General features: G+C 44.7%; 1 protein-coding gene across 1 annotated transcript in view; it reads left to right on the top strand.

Moving 5' to 3' along the window:
• The window catches only part of LOC126471256 (ankyrin-3-like), a 636,759-nt gene that overhangs the window by 286,272 nt on the left and 332,803 nt on the right, over positions 1 to 17,684 (top strand). The gene's annotated exons all lie outside the window — the stretch shown is intronic.

Here is a 17,684-nt window from a genome sequence, read left to right as displayed (position 1 = left end):
TGGGAGAGGATGGGAGAGACAAGCGGGTGAGAGCGATCAAGTTTGCGGGAGGTGCAGAGGATCCATATCCGTTCGAGGAAAAGGAGGTGGTGTGGGAACAGAATAAGGTCATAGAGGATCTGTGTGGGAGAGGGGAGATGGATGCGATAGGCTAGTAGCGCCACTCGGGTGCGTACGGAATTAGAACAGACAACAGCTTTCAGATGTAGAAACACTCCTACCAACTTTCGTTTTTCACACACCACCTTCTTCGTGTAGCGATTTTTTTGTCTGTGTGTTTCTCATGAGGCATTATTTAAGGAAATATTTGAGTTTTCAGGAGAGTACCGTTTGATCAATTTCAGAATATGTAGTTTTTAAATTCTTGTCTTGAGAAGAGTTACGGCTGGGAAAAATATGCATCTGCTACACATGTATATTTATTGGTATCGTTGTAGTACCTCTTAGTCTCATCTGCATACAGATAGAAGAGTGTCTCTGTGTGCGTTTCTTTGTTAGTTAGTAATTCATACAAATCTACAGTTTTATTCCGCTCTTAATGAAATTTTGCACACTTTATCTTCATGATAAGAGGAAGATCACTGTGTACATACCATTTCGTAATCTGAGTTGAAATATATAGGTATGTAATACATAAAAGGGAAAGTTTGTTATGAAAAATCTCTAAAAGTTTACTTCAAATCTCTAAAAACTGACTTCAGATTTCTACACGATTCCATAATGAACATGTGGGCGGACATAGGCTATATATATATATCACACATCCTTGCCCGAGGCAGGATTCGAACCTGCGACCGTAGCGGTCGTGCAGTTCCAGACTGAAGCGCCTAGAACCGCTCGTTTCTCATATTATATATATATATCTCCAAGGCGGGTATTGCCACTGTAATTTTTTCTCCCGATAGCAACAAGTCAGTTTACCACGATATATTTCCTTTGTTAGGAGCGTAATAGTTCATTCTCTTTGTTCTTTCATCTGAATGTAGAAACTTGAAGCACATCGGCCAAGAACACTAAAGTAAATGGCTGAAAATGGCTCTGAGCACTATGGGACTTAACTTCTGAGGTATCAGTCCCCTAGAACTTAGAACTACTTAAACCTAACGAATATATATATATATATATATATATATATATATATATATACTCCTGGAAATGGAAAAAAGAACACATTGACACCGGTGTGTCAGACCCACCATACTTGCTCCGGACACTGCGAGAGGGCTGTACAAGCAATGATCACACGCACGGCACAGCGGACACACGAGGAACCGCGGTGTTGGCCGTCGAATGGCGCTAGCTGCGCAGCATTTGTGCACCGCCGCCGTCAGTGTCAGCCAGTTTACCGTGGCATACGGAGCTCCATCGCAGTCTTTAACACTGCTAGCATGCCGCGACAGCGTGGACGTGAACCGTATGTGCAGTTGACGGACTTTGAGCGAGGGCGTATAGTGGGCATGCGGGAGGCCGGGTGGACGTACCGCCGAATTACTCAACACGTGGGGCGTGAGGTCTCCACAGTACATCGATGTTGTCGCCAGTGGTCGGCGGAAGGTGCACGTGCCCGTCGACCTGGGACCGGACCGCAGCGACGCACGGATGCACGCCAAGACCGTAGGATCCTACGCAGTGCCGTAGGGGACCGCACCGCCACTTCCCAGCAAATTAGGGACACTGTTGCTCCTGGGGTATCGGCGAGGACCATTCGCAACCGTCTCCATGAAGCTGGGCTACGGTCCCGCACACCGTTAGGCCGTTTTCCGCTCACGCCCCAACATCGTGCAGCCCGCCTCCAGTGGTGTCGCGACAGGCGTGAATGGAGGGACGAATGGAGACGTGTCGTCTTCAGCGATGAGAGTCGCTTCTGCCTTGGTGCCAGTGATGGTCGTATGCGTGTTTGGCGCCGTGCAGGTGAGCGCCACAATCAGGACTGCATACGACCGAGGCACACAGGGCCAACACCCGGCATCATGGTGTGGGGAGCGATCTCCTACACTGGCCGTACACCACTGGTGATCGTCGAGGGGACACTGAATAGTGCACGGTACATCCAAACCGTCATCGAACCCATCGTTCTACCATTCCTAGACCGGCAAGGGAACTTGCTGTTCCAACAGGACAATGCACGTCCGCATGTATCCCGTGCCACCCAACGTGCTCTAGAAGGTGTAAGTCAACTACCCTGGCCAGCAAGATCTCCGGATCTGTCCCCCATTGAGCATGTTTGGGACTGGATGAAGCGTCGTCTCACGCGGTCTGCACGTCCAGCACGAACGCTGTTCCAACTGAGGCGCCAGGTGGAAATGGCATGGCAAGCCGTTCCACAGGACTACATCCAGCATCTCTACGATCGTCTCCATGGGAGAATAGCAGCCTGCATTGCTGCGAAAGGTGGATATACACTGTACTAGTGCCGACATTGTGCATGCTCTGTTGCCTGTGTCTATGTGCCTGTGGTTCTGTCAGTGTGATCATGTGATGTATCTGACCCCAGGAATGTGTCAATAAAGTTTCCCCTTCCTGGGACAATGAATTCACGGTGTTCTTATTTCAATTTCCAGGAGTGTATATACGAGAAATGTTGTTAACCAAACATTTCGAAAAGTGCTGGCCGCGGTGGCCGAGCGGTTCTAGGCGCTTCAGTCTGGAACCGTGAGACCGCTACGGTCGCAGGTTAGAATCCTGCCTCGGGCATGGATGTGTGTGATGTCCTTTTTTTTTCCTTTATTGTAATTTTAAACACCTACACAGGCGGGCTGTCAGCAGCATAGTACGCTGCTCTTCTGCCTTAAGTGGAACAATAAACATGACAGAGAGGTGATATATACAATACAAAAAACGGCGGGCAAAAAATGGAGATACAAAAAAACAATAAACAAGAAGCCATTCACGTTGGACGAAAAAAACACTAACACTTGGAGACACGGCGCACAAAACACGGAGAACGGCGACGGCACATGTGAACAGTTGAGTTGTAACTGCACGAAACACAAAACGATGCACACACACTAAACACTGATGGCGATGATCTCCGGCGCGCGAATGTTCACTGAGCGTGTACGAGTCCGGGGACCTTCCAAGAGAGGAGGTGGAGGAGGAGGAAGGGGAAATGGGAGAGGGGAGAGCAGAGATGCCATGGGCAAAGGAGAGAGGGGAAGGGAGGAAGGGGGAGGGGAAGGGCGGAAAGCCCGGGGGAGAGGGTAGGAGGGAGGGGGGAAAGGAAAGAGAAGGGAAGGGAAAGGGGGGAGGGAGGGTGCCTAAAGGAAAGGACACAGGAGGTGGGGGGGAGGATCAAAGTTGATAGGAGGGGTAGATGCAGGGGAGGAGGACATCATCAGGGAGGGGGAGCTGGCAGAAGCCACCTTGGGAGAGGGTAAGGAGGGTTAAGAGATGGAGACTGGGTGGGACAGGATCCACGTGGGGGAGGGGAGACGGATGCGATAGGCGAGGCGGAGAGCATGGCGTTCAAGGATTTGGAGGGAGTTATAAAAGGGAGGGGGGGTGGAGATCCAAGCCGAATGGGCATAACAAAGGATAGGGCGGATGAGGGATTTATAGGTGTGGAGGATGGTGGAGGGGTCCAGACCCCACGTACGGCCGGAGAGGAGCTTGAGGAGACTGAGTCGGGAGCGTGCCTTGGCTTGGATTGTCTGAAGGTGGGAAGTCCAGGAGAGGCGACGGTCGAGGGTGACGCCAAGGTACTTAAGGGTGGGAGTGAGGGCGGTAGGACGGCCATAGATGGTGATGTAGAAATCAAGGAGGCGGAAGGAAGGGGTGGTTTTGCCTACAATGATCGCCTGGGTTTTGGAGGGATTGACCTTGAGCAACCACTGGTTGCACCAAGCGGTGAACCGGTCAAGATGGGATTGGAGAAGGTGTTGGGAGCGCTGTAGGGTAGGGGCAAGGGCAAGGAAGGCGGTGTCATCGGCAAACTGGAGAAGGTGGACGGGGGCTGACGGCGGCGGCATGTCCGCCGTGTACAAAAGGTACAGAAGGGGGGAGAGGACGGAGCCTTGGGGCACACCGGCAGAGGGGAAAAAGGTGTAGGAATCTGAGTTATGGACGGTGACATAGGAAGGACGGCGGGAGAGAAAGGAGCCGATCAGACGGACGTAGTTAATGGGAAGGGCGAAGGTTTGGAGCTTGAAGAGGAGACCGGAATGCCATACGCGGTCATAGGCACGTTCGAGGTCCAGGGAGAGGAAGATTGCGGAGCGACGGGAATTAAGCTGTTCGGAAAGGAGATGAGTGAGGTGAAGGAGAAGGTCGTCGGAAGAGATGGACGGCCGAAAGCCACACTGGGTGACGGGAAGGAGGCGGTGCTGGCAGAGATGCTGGTGGATGCGGCGGGTGAGGATAGATTCCAGGACCTTGCTGAAGACCGAGGTAAGGCTGATGGGGCGGTAGGAGGAGACGGCGGACGGTGGTTTGCCGGGTTTAAGGAACATGAGGATACGGGAGGTTTTCCACAGGTCGGGGTGGTAACCGGTGGACAGGACTACATTGTAGAGCCTGGCCAGGGTGGAGAGGAAAGAGACAGGAGCTTCACGAAGGTGACGGTAGGTGACACGATCGTGACCAGGAGCGGTGTTGCGTTTTGTGCGGAGTGTAGCAATGAGATCCTGTGTAGTGATAGGGGCATTGAGTTCCGTGTGTGCAGTGTTGTGTGATGTCCTTAGGTTAGTTAGGTTTAAGTAGTTCTAAGTTCTAGGGGACTGACACCTCAGAAGTGAAGTCCCATAGTGCTCAGAGCCATTTTCAGCCATTTACTTTAGTGTTCTTGGCCGATGTGCTTCAAGTTTCTACATTCAGATGAAAGAACAAAGAGAATGAACTATTACGCTCCTAACAAAGGAAATATATCGTGGTAAACTGACTTGTTGCTATCGGGAGAAAAAATTACAGTGGCAATACCCGCCTTGGAGATAGTACCATCAGACGTCACTAGATCGCAGGATGATCGAAAGCTCGACAATTCGACAGAAACGTTATTGTAAACTCTTATTTACTGATTAATTGCCGTTGTTACATATCCAACAGAAAAAGGCTCCCCGTGAAGAACCTAGTGTCGAACGCAGTAGAGGCCACTGTTGTCATTGGTGTAGGCTGCAGGTGAAGACGTATTCATTCCTTGCCTTCCGTTCATACCCAGTGATTTAAATATCCCTTCAGTTTAAAGCGATTGCAGTTTCCCAGTCAGCTTGCGTTTGCTATGAGTATCAACAACGCACCGGTCTAGTCACTTTGTGTGGTAGATATTAGACATCCCGGGCAACGCAGGGCCTTGCAGCTAATCTATAATAACTGAGACGAATTCTTCCACGAATAATATCTCAAAATGTTGATAAGATTTCAGAGCAGTGTAAAGTTTTTCAGCTTGCTTTAAATGTACAGGAATGTTAAATTATGCACTTCACAAAACGGAAAAATATAGTGTCCTTGACTACAACATCAGTTATCCACAGTTACAATCAGTCACCTCATAGAAATATCTGGGTGTAACAATATTTGTGGGAATGATTTCGAAAGATCACATAGGCTCAGTTGCAGATAAGGCGGGTGCAGAATCGGGATCATTCGAAAAAAGATTAAAAATCACTACTGCGTCCCACCTTACAATATGGCGCAAGTGTGTGGAGCCCACTAACAGGGAATATTGTACTTATATAAACAGGGCTGGAACAAATGGTCACAGGTTTGTTTGACTCACGGGAAAGCGTCACATTAATGTTGACAGACTCTCAGACATAGACGCAAATTATCCCGCGAGAGTCTACTTTCAAAATTTCAAGAACCAGTATCTATAGATATTGTGGAACGCGATATGTATCATACAAGCAGGCACACAGAGGCATTTAAGCTCTCGCGCGCTAACATGTGATACGTGCTAAGTACCCTGTGCATAGACTTTCCAGATTATGTAAATAGGTGTAGAAAACCGTAGGAGACAAGCGTAATAGTCATTGTAATTCAGCCCTTTCGTAGACCGCTGGAAGGTTGTCCTCAGGCATGCCTTTCTTTGCTGGGGCCACGCCATCATCGTCATTACTGCTGTCGGTCTTACTTCTGGAAGCGATTTTCCCGCCACTCAGATGTCGAAGGGCAAAAATTACACTACTGGCCATTAAATTGCTGCACCAAGAAGAAATGCAGACGATAAACGGATATTCATTGGACAAATATATTATACTAGAATTGAGATATGATTATATTTTCACCCAATTTGGCTGCATAGATCCTGAGAAATCAGTGCCCAGAACAACCTTGATACGCCTGGGCATTGAGCCAAACAGAGCTTGGATGGAGTGTACAGGTACAGCTGCCCATGCAGCTTCAACACGATACCACAGTTCATCAAGAGTAGTGACTGGCGTATTGTGACGAGCCAGTTGCTCGGCCACCATTGACCAGACGAATTCAATTGGTGAGAGATTTGGAGAATGTGCTGGCCAGGGCAGCAATATAACATTTTCTGTATCCACAAAGGCCCGTACAGGACCTGCAACATGCGGTCATACATTATTCTGCTGAAATGTAGGGTTTCAAAGGAACGAATGAAGGGTAGAGCCACGGGTCGTAACACATCTGAAATGTAACGTCCACTGTTCAAAGTGCCGTCAATGCGAACATGGGATTACCGAGACGTGTAACCAATGGCAGCCCATACCATCACGCCGGGTGATACGCCAGTATGACGATGACGAGTACACGCTTCCAATCTGCGTTCACCGCGATGTGCCAAACACCGATGTGACCATCATGATCCTGTAAACAGAACCTGGATTCATCCTAAAATATGATGGTGTGCCATTCGTGCACCCACGTTCGTTGTTGAGTACACCACCGCAGGCGCTCCTGTCTGTGATACAGAGTCAGGGGTAACCGCAGCCACGGTCTCCGAGCTGATAGTCCATGCTGCTGCAAACGTCGTCGAACTGTTCGTGCAGATGGTTGTTGTCTTGTAAACGTCCCCATTTGTTGACTCAGAGATCGAGACGTGGCTGCACGATCCGTTACAGCCATGCGGATAAGATTCCTGTCATCTGGACTGCTAGGGATACGAGGCCGTTGGGATCCAGCACGGCATTCCGTATTACCCTCCTGAACCCACCGATTCCATATTCTGCTAACAGTCATTCGATCTCGACCAACGCGAGCAGCAATGTCGCGATACGATAAACCGCAATCGCGATAGGCTACAATCCGACCTTTATCAAAGTCTGAAACGTGATGGTACGCATTTCTCCTCCTTACACGAGGCATCACAACAACGTTTCACCAGGCAACGCCGGTCAACTGCTGTTTGTGTATGAGAAATCGGTTGGAAACTTTGCTCATCTCAGCACGTTGGAGGTGTCGCCACCGGCACCAACCTTGTGAGAATGCTCTGAAAAGCTAATCATTTGCATATCACAGCATCTTCTTCCTTTCGGTTAAATTTCGCGTCTGCAGCACGTCATCTTCCTGGTGTAGCAGTTTTTTTGGCCAGTAGTGTATGTAAGAGGCACAGCGTCCCCATTTTCGGACAAAGAAAAAGAGAACTCACTCTCATTATTACTTCCCATAAGAATACTTGCTAGTTACTTGCAAAAAAACACTCGCTTGCACATGTTAGAAGCCAATGAGCACAGTTCAGAACAATCTAAGAGGCCGACAAAATGTCGCTGCGAAACAGTTTTCTGACTTCTCTAAGTTAATTAGAGGAACCACTAATAATTCTACAAATTCTTGTAGCCCTGTAAACAACGACATGTAACCATGTCGCAAGCATTTACGAAGAATACTTCGGAACGTATACAGAGACGTTCACAGTTCTTCTTGCAGGCTTCTAGGGTTTGCGAAAGTGACCACACTTTTGATAAGGAAATGTACCTTTTGGATAAAAAATTAGTTTGAGGATCGCATCAGTTTGAATTTTGCCGCACGCGGCGGGGGCAGTGAACTCTGACCTGGCCAATGTTTCGAGTATTCCTCGTCGGGTTCTCTCCCACGTGACGTTGAACGTCACCTTCAAAGAGTGTGGCGCGTCCGTGGAGCACCATAACCAACGCTCGTAGTTACTAACGTACCAGTTTCTCGCAGCCGTTGTTGCAGTTTGACGAAAATCGTATTTGATGCCATAATTACAACAGGGATTGACAACGGCGCCGTTCTCCGTTCGTGTGCGTACTGTGAAGCGGGAGGTTTGAATGCGAAACCAGATTCAAACTTATTTTGTAACCAAACGGTACACTTTCGGACATGAGTTTCTCATTAAAACTGTAAATATTAAGTCCTCTCTACTGTCCTTAGAAGTCTGTAATAGGAATTGTGTAACTCCTTGTACATTCAACGTTAGCACCCCCTGCTGGCTCAACTCATGTTGTGTATATACGTAGTTAGGAATAGACACGCGAATGGTGAACGAATGTAAACGTCGCCCCCAGTTAAAGGGTTAACCGCGATTGCATCGTGTTTCTCGGACTTAATGCCCCATCCCTTGTGGCCACCATGAGCAAAGCGTGAAAGTCCTGTTAAAGCGAAACAATGCGTCTCTCTATACCGTTGGATAGGGTTGCAAAGGACGGACACAAAGTACTACGTCATCTACGAAAATGGGTCAAGCGATTTAAGTAAGTTTGCGACTTCATCTAACTGGGGTGAAATAACATTAGGTGTTCCACAGGGTTCAGTCATGGGTCCCCTTCTGTTCTTGATATATGTGAACGACTTCCCTTCCTATCTGAAACAGGAAGCTGAACTGAAACTGTCTGATGATGATACAAGCATCATTATTAATCCAGTAAAAGAAAGTCCAATTGAAAATGATTCAAATAAGGTCTTTGGAAAAGTCATTAATTGGTTTTCTGCAAATGGGCTTGCTCTAAACTTTGAAAAAAATACGGTACATCCAATTTTCTGCTGGAAAAAATACAATTCTATCTATAAATATAACACATCAACAGAAGTTAGTAGACTGGGTAGAGCATACTAAGCTTTTGGGTGTGCATATAGACGAGAATCTTAATTGGAAAATTCATATTTTGGGTCTCCTAAAGCGACTAGGTTCAGCAACTTTTGCGATCAGAATAACTGTCAATTTTGAGGATATAGAAATTAGTAAGCGAACATACTTTGCATACTTTCACTCTCTGATGTCATACGGAATAATATTTTGGTGTAACTCAACACTTAAACAAAAAGTATTCACTGTTCAAAAGAAAGAGGTTAGAATAACGTGTGGGGTTCAAAGTCGCACATCTTGTGGGCATCTTTTTGAAAGATTGGGAATTCTTACAACAGCCTCACACTACATCTACTCACTAATGAAAATTGTTCTCAACAACATGGACCAGTTTAAAAACAACAGTGACATTCATGATTGTAATACCAGAAAAAACCTATCTTTGGCACAGAAAGGGGTAAAATATGCTGCTATAAAAATTTTCGACAAATTACCAGATGAAATAAGGTGTCTGACAGACAGCAGTAATAGCTTCAAAAATAAATTGAAATCATATCTCCTTGACAAATCCTATACCATAAATGAATTCTTGAATAGAAATAAATAAATCTGTAAATATAGTATATGCATTTTGTGCCATTTAAGGGAATGGGGTAAATAATAGAAATATTAATATTTAACTCTGTATTGTAATATATACATATTAAAAAATTTTGTTTCATATGTGCATTTATTGTGCACTTGACACGTTCCACATCATAACGGCTACCGTACCATGGGATGATCAATGGAACACGCAACTAACTAACTAACTAGTGATAGTGAAGTCTGACTAAAATCCATAAATATTATAAACATGTATGTATGTATGTGTGTATATACGTATGGATGGATGTATTTACTACATCTCGTTCTGAATCACAAGACCGATTTCAGCTAGACTTGGTACACATTTCTCTTACTGTCTGGAAAGAATCTCTGTAAGTGTAAGAACCATCTACCCATCAGAGAGGGGCTGTGGGGGGGGGGGGGGGGGGGCGCCAAAAAGCAGTATAGCCGACAGCTCGCGAATTCCCATAACTTCAGTCATCAAGAATCTGAGAATGAGAGCACTTAATGACTAGCAACACACTTTAGACATAATTTCAGACCTTTACGGAACTTTTTTCGTCAACAGCTCCCACAAAATAATGAGAGGACGAAAGTTTATCGCTTACTTTATTTTCGCTGTGTGTCCAGTAAAACTGACGCATGAAGCATAAAGTTTAATTTATTACGTCTTTATTACTAATGGTATTCGTGACACAGTTTGCGGACAGGATTCCTAGATACCACTGAATTTACCAGAAAAATTATGTCAGTGTACGACATATAGTTCCAGATATATGACGTCATAAATACTGAAATGCGTGAAAAACTGCTGCATTCATTACTTCTTTGCTATTAACTCTGTTCGCACCACATCCATGTATGTCACTGAATGTGCTTACGAAAATATCTCATTGTACGATGTATAGTTTGGGATATTTGACGTCAAATATGTGAAAAACTGTGACATCGTGTATGACATTTTAATTCATTTCTTTTTTGCTACTAAATCGATTCGCAACACATTCTGAGACACACGTGCCGCTGAATGTACATAGAGAAACGAATCATTTTAAGATACATAGTTCAGGAGATATATCATAAACACTGAGATGCGTGATGATGATGATTGGTTTATGGGGCGCTCAGCTGCACGGTCATCAGTGCACGTACAAAGTCCCAATTTTTACACAGTCCAATTTTTTTCACAGTCCAATCTATCACTGTCACGAATGATGATAACACAAAAACCCAGTCCCCAAGCAGAGAAAAATCTCCAACCCGGCCGGGAATCAACCCCGGGACCCCGTGATCCAGAGGCAGCAACGCTAGCCACCAGACCACAAGCTGCGGACTGAGATGAATGATAAGTGCTGCATCATGCATGCCATTTTAGTTTCTTACTTCTTTACTACTAATTCTACTCATAACACATTTCTCAGACAGTAGCCAAAAATGGCAGTGGATGGATGTACCTGCAAAATTATATCATTACACAGCACATAGTTCAGGACATACGGTATCCTAAACATTAAGCGGAGTGAAAATGAAACTGCAGGGCGAAATTCGCTGGAGACATGTGTACAAATACGCGTGAAGTATGTTAAATATATGTGAAATATGTGAGCGTGATAACGTGGAGAGAGAAGGGGGAGTAGAAGATGGACATACAGGGAGTGCGAAGGAGGAGATGGACACAGACAGGGAGGAAGAGAAGAGACAGAGAAAGGAAAGAGGAAGAGATGGACAGAGAGAGGGAGGGACAGAAGATGGACAGAGAGGGGGTGAAAGGTGAGACGGACTGAGAGAGGGGGATAAAGGAGAAGATTTGAATAAATACATACCCAGCAACGCCACGTAGGCAGCTAGTTAATAAAATTTAAAAATATTTTGAATTTTCGTATCGCTTCAGCATCTCTATACGAATGTATTAGTAGGTATTGCTCAACAAAAAGGCATTGTTGGCTCTTTCATTTGGACTGCAGCTACGAAGCATTTGAAATGTGCTGTTGAACACACTGTGTGGTATAACGTGTTCTCTCTCTCTCTCTCTCTCTCTCTCTCTTTCTCTGATGTGTGTGTGTGTGTGTGTGTGTGTGTGTGTGTGTGTGTGTGTGTGTGTGTGTGTGTGTGAAAGCTCTGGTCGTTATTAATTTCAACACTTACTGATAAGAGAACATTATGTTCAAGCAGTTGATTGTACGTGTTAGTCCACATTCCACCGTCCGCACCGGAAACTGATGCAGTTTTTCGTAGCATTTGTTCTTCAAGTTTTTAGCACAGGGGTGGAGACTGATACCTCCTACGTTCACACACAGGTAGTGCAATTTGTTTAGACTGTGCGGTAACTTTTGAGGAATTTGACGTATAACACTTAACATCCGGAAAATTGGGAAATCTTTTAAATCTAATTCATCAATACCGTCTTCAAATCACCGTATCACATTTTTCCAATACGTGGCATAGAAACTTGTTTTGCTTGAAAGTTCAGCAGCCATCAGCCATGAAATGATGAGCAATATTACTGAGGTAGTCTACAGTTTATGGTGCCTTAAGTAGCAACCACAGGTTCCAGACACGACCGTGTGGCTGTACCCTATAGCACAATATTGTTAGCGTTGGCGCTTGTCTACATCTAATTACACAACAGCTGGTGCGTGAGATGCCATTCGGAAGTGGACTTTTTGCAGTGCAGCCATGTTCTATGGTACTGTCTTGACCAACATGTTGTTACTTTACACATCCAATCGGACGTAATGAATTTCTGTATTGATGTTATTAGAAAAATGCTCGTAATCCAGGATTAGTTAAAAAGAAACACTTACTGTACATGCCTTTAAGGTATGTCGCATACGATAGGTAACATATGAAGTTACGTGTGATTGTTCGCCGGCCGCGGTGGTCTAGCGGTTCTAGGCGCTCAGTCCGGAACCGCGGGACTGCTACGGTCGCAGGTTCGAATCCTGCCTCGGGCATGGATGTGTGTGCTGTCCTTAGGTTAGTTAGGTTTAATTAGTTCTAAGTTCTAGGCGACTGATGACCTAAGAAGTTAAGTCGCATAGTGCTCAGAGCCATTTGAACCATTTGTGATTGTTCATTAACCGCTCCACTACTCCGGACGTATATATACGCTTATCGTTTCAGTGCTCCAGACGTATATATATGACTTTGTATGAAAAATATTTACGGTAGTTACGTACTACAATCGTACAGATACGTCAAACGTTTACTTCCCCGGCCAGTAAGACAACTTATTGAATGCCGAATTCTCTTTAGAAGCCACTGGTATCGTAACATTACCCAATTTGTGTGCTGCGCTTTCCGTGTTATCGAATAAAATGACACGACGTTGCCGTCCGTTTACTGAGGCTTCTACATCAAACTGACGACGAGGACTTCTTCATGCCTAATCTAGCTGATTACGGTTGGACAAATAGTGATGCCGATGAGCCTGCAGGTGAATCCGTCACAACAGATTTTCAAAATATGAGCATACCAGCATACATTGAACCAGTAAATGCAGATCGCTTTTTTGTTACCATCGCTTCTTCCTGCGATTCCGAAGAAGAGCCTGGGCGTATGCCTGAACAATCTGCTAAAAGACACAAAAACTCTGATTTGGATCCCAAAGTGTATAATTTCGATAACAGTCATTCCGGTTGCAAAATCATCAATTTAGATGGTTCATCTACTGTACGTGCCTGCTTCCAAGTTTTCTTAGCTAAGAAATTGCGAACTGCATAGCTGAGCAATGTAATTTATATTACGAGCACCTTTGTAACGACGCCAGTGAAAAATCAAGACTGGGACGTTAGAAACCACAAACAGTGATGAAATTTACTTTTTCCTAAAGTAAATTTTCTGATTGCTCAAGTGAGAAAAAATGAAAACAGTTACTGGATAAACGATCCGTTAATGTCTACCGCAGTGTTCGTGCAAATCATGCCAAGGGGAAGGTACCTTCTGTTACTAAGAATGTTACACTTTTTGATAACAATGAAGACCCTGGAGATGACAAAATCTGGAAAATTAGGAGAACTGTGGATCATTTAAGAAAAGCGTATCCAGATGCCTTCCATCCCTTTGAAACTTTGCGCACTGATGAAAGTTTAGTCCTTTAAAAAGTACATGTCTTCTTCAGGCAGTACATTCCATTCAGACGCCATAAATTTGGCGTAAAGATTTTTGTGTTGTGTGATTGCGTTTCTGGATGCATTCTTGACTTTATTACGAGGGTAATCCCAAAAGTAAGGTCTCCTATTTCTTTATAAGTACAGAACTCTGTTTGTGTGGCAGTTGGTCACACTGTTATGAAGAGTGCTTCACGCGCTGTGTGAAAACATGCGCACGCCGTGCTGAGGCGCTGTCTTGGCTTGGCAGCCGTTGAGAATGGAGCTCCCGCTGGATGTTACCGCCAAGTTCGAATTGCGCACAGTTATTCGGTTTTTGAACGCAAAGGGCACTGCACCGATTGAAATCCATCGCCAATTGATGGAAGTGTATGGTGAGTCGTGCATGGATGTCAAAAATGTTCGTAAGTGGTGTAGAGAGTTTGCAGCAGGTCGGACCGAAATTCACGACGAACAAAGGAGCGGGAGACCGTCAATTTCTGAGGAGACAGTGTTGAAGGTTGAGCAAAGCATGCGTGAAGATCGGCGGATCACCCTGGATGATCTCTGCACGTTGGTTCCTGAGGTTTCCCGAAGCACCGCTCGCAGAATTTTAACGGAAACATTGAACTACCGGAAGGCGTGCGCGAGATGGGTGCCACGCATACTGACTGAGGACCACATGCGGCAACGAGTTGATGCTTCCTGCGTATTTCTTCACCGCCTTGCAGCCTAACAGGACAACTTTCTGGACTCAATTGTCACGGGTGACGAAACCTGGGCATACCACTTTACACCTGAGACCAAGCAACAATCACGCCAGTTCATAACTTTCTGAACAGCATGGTGACGAGCTGGTATGACATGGGCAAACAAAAACTGCCACAGCGTCTACAAAAATGCATCGACAGAAATAGTGATTATCTCGAAAAGTAGTTAAATGTTCAAGCTGTAAACTGATTAAACCATTGTAGAAATCAACAGGTCTATGTACTTATAAAAAAAAAAGGAGACCTTACTTTTGGGATTACCCTCGTATTTATGTGAGGGACGTAAAAGAAAAAACTGATTTTAGTGTGAATGCTCGAATAAATGGAAGCATTGTTTTTACTTCAATAGAATGCTACCTTGATAAAGGTCATACGCTGTATGTTGACAGTTGGTATATTACCCCGGCGTTATTTTCTTATCTGGGTGACAGAGTGACTAATGCTTGTGTTACTGCGAAGAGAACCCGTGAAGAAATGTCTTCATGAGAGATCGAGTTTATGTCAACAGGTAAACTTCTTACTCTCGCGTGACAAAACAGGCGAGAAGTGAGGATGCTTTCAACTCCTCATAAAAGCGAAATTATAGCGATTGACAAAATCGAGAGAAGCACAAATGAAGCGAAAAGAAAGCCAGCTTGCATCATAATCTACACTGAAAATATGGGGACGTCGACAGGAGCAACATGATGCTAAGTTCATTAGAATGTGTACGAAAAACTGTAAAACTGCATAAGAAAGTATTTTTCCATTTGGTGGACCTGTCTCTGCTGAAAGCGCATACGTTATATTAAATTCAAACAGGAGGAAATAATTCAGTATCCGATTTTCAGCAGAGACTCATCAAGGAGGCCCTGAAGATTCACCACCGACCGCAAGCAGAGGGCCTTCATGGAAGGAGATCGGCTTACGGTGATAACCCCTTGCACGTAACCGAGCACCTCCGTTGTCTCGCTAATCCCAGGAATGCCAAAGAAGAAGATCACTCAGAGAATGTGCACTGTATGTGCAAAACACGATGTGACACTAGATACATTTCTACATCTACCTCTACATCTACATGGATACTCTGCAAATCACATTTAAGTGCCTGGCAGAGGGTTCATCGAACCACCTTCACAATTCTCTATTATTCCAATCTCGTATAGCACGCGGAAAGAATGAACACCTATATCTTTCCGTCCGAGCACTGATTTCCCTTATTTTATCGTGGTGATCGTTCCTCCCTATGTAGGGCGGTGTCAACAAAATATTTTCGCATTCGGAGGAGAGAGTTGGTGATTGGAATTTCGTGAGAAGGTTCCGTCACAACGAAAAACGCCTTTCTTTTAACGATTTCCAGCCCAAATTCTGTATCATTTCTGTGACACTCTCTCCCATATTTCGCGATAATACAAAACGTGCTACCTTTCTTTGAACTTTTTCGATGTACTCCGACAGTCCTATCTGGTAAGGATCCCACACCGCGCAGCAGTATTCTAAAAGAGGACGGACAAGCGTAGTGTAGGCAGTCTCCTTAGTAGGTCTGTTACATTTTCTAAGTGTCCTGCCAATAAAACGCAGTCTTTGGTTAACCTTCCCCCACAACATTTTCTGTGGGTTCCTTCCAATTTAAGTTGTTCGTAATTGTAATACCTAGGTATTTAGTTGAATTTACGGCTTTTAGATTAGACTGATTTATCGTGTAACCAAAGTTTAACGAGTTCCTTTTAGGACTCATGTGGATGACCTCACACTTTTCGCTATTCAGGGTCAACTGCCACTTTTCGCTTCATTCAGATAATTTTTCTAAATCGTTTTGCAGTTTGTTTTGATCTTCTGATGACTTTATTAGTCGATAAACGACAGCGTCATCTGGAAACAACCGAAGACGGCAGCTCAGATTGTCTCCCAAATCGTTTATACAGGGTGTTACAAAAAGGTACGGCCAAACTTTCAGGAAACATTCCTCACACACAAATAAAGAAAAGATGTTGTGTGGACATGTGTCCGGAAGCGCTTAATTTCCATGTTAGAGCTCATTTTAGTTTCGTCAGTATGTACTGATTTCATACGGGATACTCTACCTGTGCTGCTAGAACAGGTGCCTTTACAAGTACGGCACAACATGTGATTCATGCACGATGGAGCTCCTGCACATTTCAGTCGAAGTGTTCGTACGCTTCTCAACAACAGATTCGGTGACCGATGGATTGGTAGAGGCGGACCAATTCCATGGCCTCCACGCTCTCCTGACTTCAACCCTCTTGACTTTCATTTATGGGGGCATTTGAAAGCTCTTGTCTACGCAACCCCGCTACCAAATGTAGAGATTCTTCGTGCTCGTATTGTGGACGGCTGTGATACAATACGCCATTCTCCAGGGCTGCATCAGCGCATCAGGGATTCCATGCGACGGAGGGTGGATGCATGTATCCTCGGTAACGGAGGACATTGTGAACATTTCCTGTAACAAAGTGTTTGAAGTCACGCTGGTACGTTCTGTTGCTGTGTGTTTCCATTCCACGATTAATGTGATTTGAAGGGAAGTAATAAAATGAGCTCTAACATGGAAAGTAAGCGTTTCCGGACACATGTCCACATAACATATTTTCTTTCTTTGTGTGTGAGGAATGTTTCCTGAAAGTTTGGCCGTGCCTTTTTGTAAGACCCTGTATACATAAGGAACAGCAAAGGGCCTATAACACTACCTTGGGGAACGCCAGAAATCACTTCTGTTTTACTCGATGATTTGTATAAAATGTAATGCACCTTCATGTTTGAATTTTTGTTTCGAAGGATACCATACTTTGAAGTTTTCATAATGTAATAACTTAAGTATTTTTTTCTCCTGATGAAAGTACATTTTTGAAAAAATTAAGTATTTGCTATAAAGATAAAAAAGAAACAATTTAACATTATAATACTGCATTTTGCGTCTTAATTTTTTCTCAATAACAACGATAGACCGCTACAAAAAATGGTTCAAATGGCTCTGAGCACTATGGGACTTAATTTCTAAGGTCATCAGTCCCCTAGAACTTAGAACTACTTACACATCACACACGTCGATGCCCGAGGCAGAATTCGAACCTACGACCGTAGCGGTCGCGCGGTTCCAGAGACCGCTACAGTCGTACGTATAGCACCACTTGAGAATTATGCGCACATGCAAGTCGGCTGCTCAGACTAAATGCGCAGTGAAAGGGTTGAGATAATGAACACTGAGAAATAAATTTTTTATGTGGGTGTAAACCAGGAATGGAAAGTAGCATTAACTGAATTTATTTCATCCCC

The sequence above is a fragment of the Schistocerca serialis genome, chromosome 3 (genome assembly GCF_023864345.2).
Source record: "Schistocerca serialis cubense isolate TAMUIC-IGC-003099 chromosome 3, iqSchSeri2.2, whole genome shotgun sequence".
Lineage (NCBI taxonomy): Eukaryota > Metazoa > Arthropoda > Insecta > Orthoptera > Acrididae > Schistocerca > Schistocerca serialis.
The sequence above is the reverse complement of the archived record's forward strand: the minus strand, read 5'-3'. Positions and strand labels throughout refer to the sequence as shown.